Source organism: Podarcis bocagei (assembly GCF_964188305.1).
Source record: "Podarcis bocagei genome assembly, chromosome: 7".
Taxonomy (NCBI): Eukaryota; Metazoa; Chordata; class Lepidosauria; order Squamata; family Lacertidae; genus Podarcis; species Podarcis bocagei.
The window spans coordinates 46,236,077-46,247,054 of record NC_138132.1 but is presented as its reverse complement, the minus strand read 5'-3'; the positions used below and the strand labels follow the sequence as shown (position 1 = coordinate 46,247,054).

At 39.2% G+C, this 10,978-nt stretch overlaps 1 protein-coding gene across 5 annotated transcripts in view; it reads left to right on the top strand.

Annotated features, from left to right (window-relative positions):
* The window catches only part of CDH8 (cadherin 8), a 239,377-nt gene that overhangs the window by 2,588 nt on the left and 225,811 nt on the right, over nucleotides 1–10,978 (top strand). The window lies entirely within an intron of this gene.

Sequence of the window (10,978 nt, the reverse complement as noted above, 5' to 3'; positions counted from 1 at the left end):
ACTGGCCATGGACTCAAAACATAACATAATGTTTGCATTAGGGGGGATCTAACAGCTGCTCACTTCAGTTCCAATTAAATAATGTCACTGATAACCAGCAAAGCTATAGAGAAGCCTCTTAACTTCACCCACCCTCTCTTGAAAATTCCCAGCAAGGCTTTCTTTGCAGACAGGGGCTAAGACTACAGTCTTCTGCCCTTACAGAAAGTAAATTCACTGACATCATTGAGACTTAATTCCAAGTAAGCATTCTTAGGATTGGATTGCTCCATGTGGCACTTTCCGAGGAAAGTGTTTAGCAGGAATCCTAGAATTAAGGCAAGGGATATCCAATTGGAGTTGACCTGCTACAGAAAGCCAAGATTTGTTGAAAATAATCAAAGGGAATCACAGAGTTCCCAATGGTCTGAATTCACTTTTTAGCTGTCTGAAAAATCATGCAGAAGAACAGACGGAGACTAAATATTCCACTGCAGTGGGGGTATTCTGCAAACATGCAGCGCCAGGAATGAAAATGTCACTATTAGTAATAATAATGATAGCAATTAAAATCAAAGTTTATAATAAGAAGTTGGTCTTAGCTCTAAGCCAATTGTATCACTTTCCCAATTTATTTATTTTTTAAGGAGAAGAGAAGTACACCAAAGGAAAGGGATAGCTAAGCACAGTCTTGTCTAACTGTTCCATGCATCCAACATAATAGTTATGTTTCACTATTTGCTATCTGAACCACAGTCTTCCCTGTGAAATGCAGCTGATTTCACCCTCCCCCTGCAATATTGCTTTTTATAGATTCTTGTCTTGCTTACACACACACACACTTTCCCCTTGAAATGCTTGCAATTATATGATGGATATTAATTAACCTCCACAATATCTGTACTTAGCTGAATCTTGAGGGCCTTCTGAAATAGGAGATAACTGCCAGCTGTATTTTGGGATTGAGAGAGATGATAAGTTTTGGGGAATCAATTATTATTGTTTTTAATTAAATGGAAATTGGTCCCTTAAAAATAGCTTTGGAAATGAAGGAACCTTTTAAAACAAACGCCAAAGTTTCTTGGAAATACTGGTTAAAATATGTCTCCCTGTAACACTTTTCATGTGGTTGGTAAACAACCATTTCTTTGCTCTCCTCTTTAAAAAGGAAGAAAAGAGAGAATAAATACTGCTCTTCCTAACACTCTGGCATTGCTTCCTGCATTGACAACGTGTCCTAGTGTATTTTTCAGGACACCTCAGCCATACCTGCACAATACTTTGTCAAAACTCTCTCCCAAAAGCTATAAAATGATTGTCAAGGCAGCCCCAGTCCACATCTAAATCTTTTTCATTGTTGTTGTTTTTTACATCCCTGTAAAACAGCCCAATTGTATTTCATCACTGCAGAAACCACAAATGGATTGAATACTGTCAGTTTTATTTGCTCTTGATATTATGAATGTGTTCTGCAAGTCTTATTTATTGGGGAGTGGGCGTAGAGGTGGGTACGCATGTAGTTAGGTTACATTGTTTCCCAGGCATACACATTTGCTGCATGCATGCAGCCACAACCTTGGTGGCCAGTATAAACAGAAGGAGATCTAGGCATTTTTTCACACAGTTGCCCAGTCTCACCTAGTTGGCATATTATAACACCCTATGTATTTTGTATAGTGTGTACTCCAAAAACTGCATATTTTTGCTATTGAGAATTTTTATCTGTACCAATAATGACTACTGATATTATTTTAATCAGTAGAAGTAAGGATTTGGCTCTCACCTTTGTACCAGCTATTAACAAAGATCATGTACAAATGCAAATTTGGTGTTCTTTGTTGGCACAGAAACAAATTTTCAGTGAGGAAACCATCTAACTTTTGAAAATAGAAATGAGCCTTTCACGGTAGATTGTATCCATATAGAGAATGAATGTGGGTTTCTTCAAACTAGTAAAAAGTGGTTGTTATAAAGGAGGATTAGTAGGCTGCAATGGAAACTGATGCTGATACTCTTTATATATAAATGTCTAAGCATATTTTGGTGAAAACATTGTTTGGTAATGGGCTAACTTTCAAGTGAAAGTCCCGCACACAACTCATGCTTATGATGGTTGCATAACAAAATGGCAAGCCTTGCCACTCTTTGGTTATTGACTTCATTTGCTACACCAGGTAGCCAACTGGACACGTAGTTGAACTTCAAATGCTCCCAAGCTTGGAAATACTGGATAAAAACTGAAAACAAGAAGTCAAACATGCACCTAACATCCCTTTAGATATTTTCCACTGTTAGCTGAAGGATTTGGGAAGACCAGTTTAAAAGCAGAGGTAACAACTCCTCTGTTTGCACCAGTGGCTAATCCAGTTGTTAGCAATTTCACGGCAATACACCATAGCAGAGTAGTTGGTGACTCAGAGTGTTAAATTTCCAGAATTCTTCCCCTCTCAGCATTTCCAATGAATAAGAAAAACTCTAAATGTCCATGCAATTGGCAGCGCAAATGGTGAGAATGGGATTTCACCCAGGATGTAGAATCTCTGTCCTGATGATGGAGCATCTTCTCTGTTCCTCCATCAGTTTATCCACAGACCCATATAAATACTTATTCCACCACTTCTGAGATTTTTCAAGCATGACCACTCCAGAACTTCTTTGTTGATTGATCAGCATTCATAGCAAGGGTTTTGAATTTCATGGGAGAAAGAAGCATACTAATGTTTGTTTTGTGTGTTTCCTTGTTTAGTATCTAAGTCGGTATACTGGGATCAAAGGTTCAGCCTCCTGGTGTTTAAATCTTAATCCTTGGGAATTCCTGATAATCTAATTTCAATTTAGCTGATATGGTTCTGTTTATTTGGTTTTGGTTCTGGTTATTGTGGTTGTAGAAATCTTACTTTCAGCAGTGAGCAATAATATACCCACATGCTAATTTTGTCTAGCATTTTGCGTCCAGCAGTAACCACACGGGTTCCTTCCAAAGCCTACAATAAGGTTATGAAAGCAACACCATTATTTTGCTGTTTGTAAAATGTGCAGTTTTAAGAGCAATAGCATTTAGATTATGGATAGTGTTGGAACATGCAAATACACATGCATGACAATGCAGAGTAGTTTGTAAATCTCATAAATCTTTTCATGATTTCCTTGTTTGAAAACCATCCTTCATCGGTCCTTAAATCTCAGTCTTGACAGACTGAGATTTGGGATGTGGAAACTGGAAAGTTTCCAGAACTACAGAATGTGACCTCTGAAAATGTGATGCAGGTATAACAAGGGAGAGAAAATGAGATCAACCTGGCAACTATAGAAGGTCAGAAACAGAAATGAGTTCAAGACATGTCATTTAGGATGTAAACCTTCTCAGTTTACGGCTTGATCCCCCAAAGCAGTTTTATACCAAAGTACTTCAAATGAAGCTGGCTGGAACCCATTTGCATAACCTTTAGAGTGGAGACCAGATTTTGCACAAATTCAAGCATATGCGTTTCACTGTGATATTTTCAAGCTTTGTTTTTGAAAACCACCTGCTTTTACAGACACATCCTTAAACCCTAACTGCTCAAGGCAACAATGTTCAGAATCTACTTGCTACACTCAGGATATTTATATAGCATGCTATCCTGCTAGTAATCCACATCCAATAGCACCAATAATGTGTGTGGGGGGGGCAGTTTGTAGGTCAGTGCAGAGCACAAATTTTGCATGTCAAAGGTCCCTAACATTTCCAGGCAAGACTGGGAAGACTCCTTTAGAGCTACTGCCATTCAGTGTAGACAATACAAAGCTATGTGAACTAAAGGTATGACTCGGTATGAAATAGGTTCTTAAACTCCCAATGCCTAGGCAGATGTGAGGGACTGAATTGGGATAATGTAAATATCAATCTTTGCTAATACGTTCAAGATGGATAATTGTTTTTACAGATACAATCACTTAAATTCTAGTAGCTCTAGATTAAAGCTTCCTTCAGATGTTCAAATGAAAGGGGGAGGAACAATTTTACTTTTGATGAAATTGACACTTTTTTAAAGTTGGGAATGGGTGGACCAACCTAAGTCCAAATTGAGTCAGTTTCACTCAATCATACATAGGTCGTGTTCCACCCTATTTCTTCGTGGGTGCATGAAAGAAGGCATGTAAAATCCAGATGTATATTGTGCACATTTTGTATGTATTCTTCCTGTAAACTGCACATTCTTCCCAGTGTTTTTCAAAGTATTTCCTCTAAAATGCACATTTTGCATGCATTTTGTTAATGTAAAAAAATTGTTAGAGTCAGGTCTATTTCTTCTTTTGAACATCTGAAAAAGGTGGGTTAGTAGTATTCTCTACATTGAAATGCAGCAATGAAATCCTGGTTAACATTATCACTGAAAATCCAACCCTTGCATCTCAGTCCTAAAATTTATTCCACTGAGTTCATAGTAAGGCTGCATCAGATTGAAAATGTAAGCACCCTAAAGCCCACTGAAACACATTCAAAACATCATGCTTAATTCTACACTAGATTGTAGCATGTATCTCATTGATTTGGGTGACCCTCAACTTCTAGTATGATGAGAGGGCTGCAGAATTTAACAAGGCATCACATAAATCCTGCTTCCTTCACTGAACATGCCTCCAAGGCACTGGTTTAGGACAGCAGCTTTAGCTCCTAATTTGGTCTGCTGATACGTGATATTAGCTACATTTCTTTGATCTACCTAGAATGCTCCCAACAGGATTTCCCAGGAGTTTCTACGAGTATCTTTGTCAAGATTTCCTTCCCATGATGCAACCATTGAGATAAATTCCATGCATGCACTCAGAAAGATTAATCCCCTCTTAACATCTTGATTTCAGACTCTGTCTTGTTACAAAGGAAGGCTGTTGATGTTTCTTCCGTTAATTATGCACATGACAGGTAGTGCTGTCTGAAGACAAAAATCAAGGCTGAGACAACAATGCTTTGTGCCATGTCTCAGCAGATGACAGAGGGAAATGATAATAAAACATTATATATATGGCCTCCATTAATATTTAAGCAATTTTCCTGAAGAACAGGACAAGCACACTCAAGCTGATAAAGCAGAAGTGATAAGTGGAGCTTAAGATGTTGACTGGTTAACACCTTCTTCTCAGTAACAGGGCACTCCATTTGTCTTTAACGTGCTTGGCATAGCTTGCTTCCCATTCCTTGTCCTTTGAATTGATCTGAGAGTGTTTGGATTGTCTAATGCAACCCTCACCAAACCAAGCATGGGTCAGAGAGAGAATGAGAGTGTGTGAGAGAACAGATTGGCAGGAACTAGTTGAAACTTGCCTATGTGAAATGAAGAGTGCTGAAAGAAGGTATGGTGGAGCAATTTGATCCTGTTCACATTTAAGGGCCGACTTGCCCAATTTTCACTCTCTGAGACAAATGGGTGAAACCCAGCCATCCTTTGAAATGCACATTTATCTGAATTTTGCAATGCAGTTCTCTGGCCAAGTAATGTGTACAAAACTGCTAAAGTGAGCGTAAAAAGGAACACAGTGGTGAAAACTATACAAAAAATGAATTATATTAGAGGATTTTGCTTTGTGTCTTAGGCAAATTTGTATACAGCAATCTTCATACTAAGACAAATTCTCACTAAAATCCTGATCAACTTTCACGGGGGCCTTTTCCTTTTCTTTCTTTCTTTTTGAAAAAGAGATCTGAACTTAAGGTTGAAAAAATGAGAAACCAACAGAAATAAAAAATGACAGATCTGTTAACTCCTAGTTGTGGTAGAAGAGAAAGAGAAGGTATTTGGTTAAGAATCCTTCATTATTCTGTACATGAACAATACCAACACACAACTGATCTAAAGTGTCTGAGAGCTTGTTCTATCTGCTTTTGACTCATTGGACAGCCTTAAACCAGAGAGGGTTTAATGTTTTTCAAGTACACACATAATGTACTTTTATGCATATGTAATCTATCCATGTAACAAACAGGTGTCTCTACAAACTTAATTCACACCTGTTTGATTTGTGAGTAGAGGCAGAAAATAAAGAGACAAGAAAACCATAGTTGGAGTAAACTAAGGCTGTTTTTACCAATACAAAATGATCTGCACAGAATGAAAATGTGCAAGAATCTAATCATTTAACTGCTAAGCTTGATATAATGGATGAACCAATCCTGTATGTTGAAGGTGAGGTAGTCATATCTTGCCTACCCCAAACCCACCTGTTCAGGCAAGGAGGGGACCTTTTGGTGCATGCCCCCATGATGCAGCACAACTCCTTGTGAGAAGTTAGGGTCAACAGTGATCAATCTAGTGTAGCATCCTGTTCTCACAGTAGCCAACTAGATGCCTATGGGAAGCCAGCAAGCAGGATCCAAGGCCAAGAGCACTCACCCCTCCCATGGCTTCCAGGAACTGGTATTCAGACTGGTGCTGGGCAGTCTAATGTTTGTAGCCCAGAATATCCTGGTAGTGTCCCTGATGCTTTCTTCTTTGATTTTTAGGTTAGGCTCTTTCATTATTCCAAACCTGGCCACACACACACACACACCTGCATCAAATCTGGGACTGAAGAGCTGAAGAGGCTATTTATTATTATAATTCTTATATATCAGTATTGAGATTATAGGCATTCCACCATTCCTCCAAGGAGCTCAATGTGGCATTCATGAGTCTCCTTTTCACCATGACATCCTCACAACAACCCTGAGAGATATGATGAGAGACGGTGACTGGCCTAAGGCCACACAAAGAACTTCAAGGCTGAATGGTGACTTTAACCCTGATCTCCCAGGTCCTAGCCTACATAGTCTACTTAATATCCTTCTAGCAAATTCCCCATTCTGGAAAGAAGAAACAGAAGTGAATAAGCTGGACGAGGGGAATCATCTTTCTCCATAGATCTGGAATTTCATGTGAGCCCTTGTCAACAGACCTGTGTGGCACCTTTAAGACTAAGCAGTTCAGGTTGCGATCCTGTACATAATTAGAGAGTAATACCCATGGAATTCAGCGTGACTTATTTCTGAGTGACGTACAGATTGTTTGGCATTTACCCACACTAACAAGTTGTGACAGCAATTCCAAGCCAATGTAAGACAGGTGTTAAGCATTTCGACAACTGCAATGTCTGCTGTTTCTTTGCAAAGGAGGAAGACAGGGTGAGAACAGGAACAGGTAGAGGCCACACAACTTTTCTCCAATAAGAGAAGCTACTATGACAGCAGGGACCTTTTCTGAACCAACACAAAGAAAAACCACACCCTTTTCAGTTTGCGTAGGCTCTAAGTATGTGCACAACCACAGTCCTTAAGTGAGCAGCGGCTCACTTATAGGCTTCATTTGTGTTGATGTCCTTGCCCACTTTCTGATGCTCTGGGGGTGGAGATACTACGACTCATCCTACGTTAGAATAGATCAAGGGCCATCAAAATAAGTTGATTGCTCTTAACTTAGAATTGCCTGGAAGAGCAAGGTCTATGGTTTTAGAGGCACGCTTAGCTCACTTAACCTTGGGATCCTTTGCTAGAAGACTCAGGGCAGATAAAAGAAAGTACTTTTCACACAGTGCAGAGTTAACCTATGGAACTCGTTCCCACAGGAGGCCACAGGATGGCTTTAAAAGAGGATTAGACAAATTCACAGAGGAGAGAGCTATTAATGGCTGATAGCTGTGATGGCTATGCTGTGCCTCCACAACTTTAGGCAGCAATGCTTCTGAATATCAGTTGCTGGAAATCCAAGGAGGGCAGAATGTTATTGTACTCAAATCCTGCTTGCTGTTTTCCCACAGGCATCTGGTTCTCCATTGTGAGAATAGGATGATGGACTCAATGGGCTATTGGTCTGATCCAGAAGGTTCTTTTTATGTTCTTATTAACTCTGACTTGGCATGAAGGAGAAATATGATTCAGTTCCTCTTTTAATTCTCAGACAAATATGTGAACTGAAACCCTGTTATCCTTTGAAATTTACACTTCTCTGAAATTTGCAATGCATTTCTTCGGCCAAGTAATGTGTACAAAACTGCATATATTAGTGAAAATGATTCAAAAAGCCATTACATTTGAGGAAATTGCTCTGCATATGCTCTGTATATTTCACAAAATAAAATGCAAAGCTACACTCGAATAAATTCACAATAAAACGCTGATGAATTTTCATGAGGGGTTTTTTATTTTTATTTTTACTTTTTAAAATTTCTTTTGCAAATTTAGCCACTCCAAGGTAACTGCATGAAGCACACTTCCTGCGATTAACACATGTTGGGGGCTTTTATGTTCAGTGATAAGTGATACAAAAACAAGGGTAATTTGTTATGGTGGCGACATTTTTAAGTAAATAAAAACCACATCGTTTTAACTCCTTTTTATCACTCACCAGCTCAAATATGTGGTGTGACCTACTTCCTTTAGTGATTCTTTGTCTTCACTTTCCCACTGACCCATGGGCTTTCTTAGCAAAGAGAGAAAGAGAGAAACATGTCAGTCTGTTAGAATGAGTAGTTTTCTTAAATGCTATTAAGGCACACATACACGCACACACTCTTCCCAAACCTATGTAATCTGAGCTCGCTGAGTGTTTTAGTAGATAATTTCATACAAAATGTAGGGTCCAAAATATACTTGCAAGTAAAGGGGAAGTTGGACAATGTTTTTTTTCACTGAGGGGAAAAAAAAGACAACTCATAACCCATCAAGCTGAACGCAGGCCACCCAGCCATGGACTGTGGTTTACCGGGAGCTTGACAGGCCCCTGCATTTCAAGTCCCAGATGAATGGCAACAACAGGAGATGTACTCAGCCCACTGGGGCTGCTATACATGGTTGGTAACCTGCATGCAGTTTGGGGCATCACAGATTGTTTAGGCCTGCTCTTGGTGAAGCTTGTTTCTTTCTTTCAGAATTCTAGCTGTCTTACTCACTGTGAATGAGGAGCCCAGGAGTTTAATGAAAGAACGTTAGCATTCTTTGATAAGTGAAAATCACTCTCCAGCTTTTGTAAAGCAAGATGCATGAAAAGTTTGGGAAAGGGACAGCATCCAAGTACTTGGACAGATCAGGGATATGATTTTGATCCAAGTTTACAGTTTGTATTCAGAGAGGAAGAGGAGAGAAAAGTTAGATATTTGGGTACGTGGGTGTTTGGGTGAATGTGTTATGCTTTCTTTTGAGAAAATGAAGGATTGCTGGTTGTGCAGTCTGCTTATAGCTGCCCAGAGTGGCTGGGGAAACTCAGCCAGATGGGTGGCGTATAAATAAATTATTATTATTATTATTATTATTATTATTATTATTATTATTATTATTATTATTATTATTAGCGTATCTCTGCCTACACTGAAATCTTCCTTGCATACTTGTAATAACACTAACTATTAAAAATGTATTGTAAATCTCTCATCCAGAGGTAGGAATGGATAAACCCGTCAATTTCATTTTCTCTCAATTACTCATTCTTCCAGTTTTTATTTCACCACTGTTCTGCACTGTTGTTGTTGTTGTTTTCCTCCGAAGTGAAAACTCATAAAGCTTTTTTAATTTAAAAAGTGCATTGCAAAATTCAGAGAAATGCAAGTTCTGAAAGATAGCATGTTTTGGATTGTGTATTGGTTCTCGTTAAAATGCAAACCAAACCAAATTGATCCTATATCCCAGACCAGGGGAAAGTAATGGTGTGATCTTATGCACATTTACTGAAAAGCAACTTTCCACTGTGTTTATTTCACTTACTGAAAGTAAAATCTATTGGAAATGTTTGTAGCTAAATATTGTTCTACTAACAATGGAGTTATCAACATTTATTTATATAATCTTTCTCCCACTTTTCAGGTAGAAAAGAAAGAAAGCATCCTGAAGTGGCTTTATGTGACATCAAACAAAAATTCAGTACAGTGCTGATGGCACAGCAAGGGTATATAACCTAAGGCCCTCCAGAAATTATTGGAGGCCAATTCCCACCAGCCCCAGTCTGCATGTCCTATGGTCAGGAATGGTGGTACTGGCAGTGCAACAGCATCTGGAGAGCAGCACATTAGCCACTCCTGCTGTACATAAATGGAAATGAGGGACAGGCCCTGTCCTTAGAATTATTATTTTTAAAGGATAGATACAACATAGGCTACTGGAGAGGAGAGGTAGAGGAGGTGGTTCAGCTTGTGCCAGAATGAAATGGTGGTTTGTAAATAGGGACATAAGAAAAAAATGGAATTGCTTCTCGTGTTAATGCAATTCTCCGAGATGCAAACCTCCTTCCCCTCGAATATACATACTAATGCACATTATCAGGGTAAATGCATTGCAGACAGACAGACAGACAGACAGAGAGAGAGAGACAGAGAGAAAGTTTGTGTGTGTGTGTGTGTGTGTGTGTGTGTGAGAGAGAGAGAGAGAGAGAGAGAGAGAGAGAGAGAGAGCGCAGGGTGAGAGGGTAGGACACACTAAATAATTATAATATTATTATTTCCCCAGCCACTTTGGGCGGCTTCCAACAAAATATTAAAATACAATAGTACTTCAGAAATTAAAAGCTTCCCTAAACAGGGCTGCCTTCAGATGTCTTCTAAAAGACTGGTAGTTGTTTTTTCCTTTGACATCTGGTGGGAGGGTGTTCCACAAGGCGAGTGCCACTACCAAGAAGGCCCTCTGCCTAGTTCCCTGTAACTTGGCTTCTCGCAGTGAGGGAACCACCAGAAGGTCCTCGGCGCTGGACCTCAGTGTCCGGACAGAACGATGGGGGTGAAACGCTCCTTCAAGGTATACTGGGTTGAGGCCGTTTAGGGATTTAAAGGTCAGCACCAACACTTTGAATTGTGCTTGGAAATATAGTAAACATTTCTAAAATGTACAAACGTACTAAAATGCTGATGAATTTATACAAGGCCTTTAAAAGAAAAAGAAAACTTACAAACTGATGCAGAAATGTGTAATAGAAATCTCAAAAACAGAGAGAATCAAAAAGTGAAAGTTTTCTTTATCTCTCCTTAATTGGCTGTTGGATCAAAGTTCTTAGTTGTGGGGAGG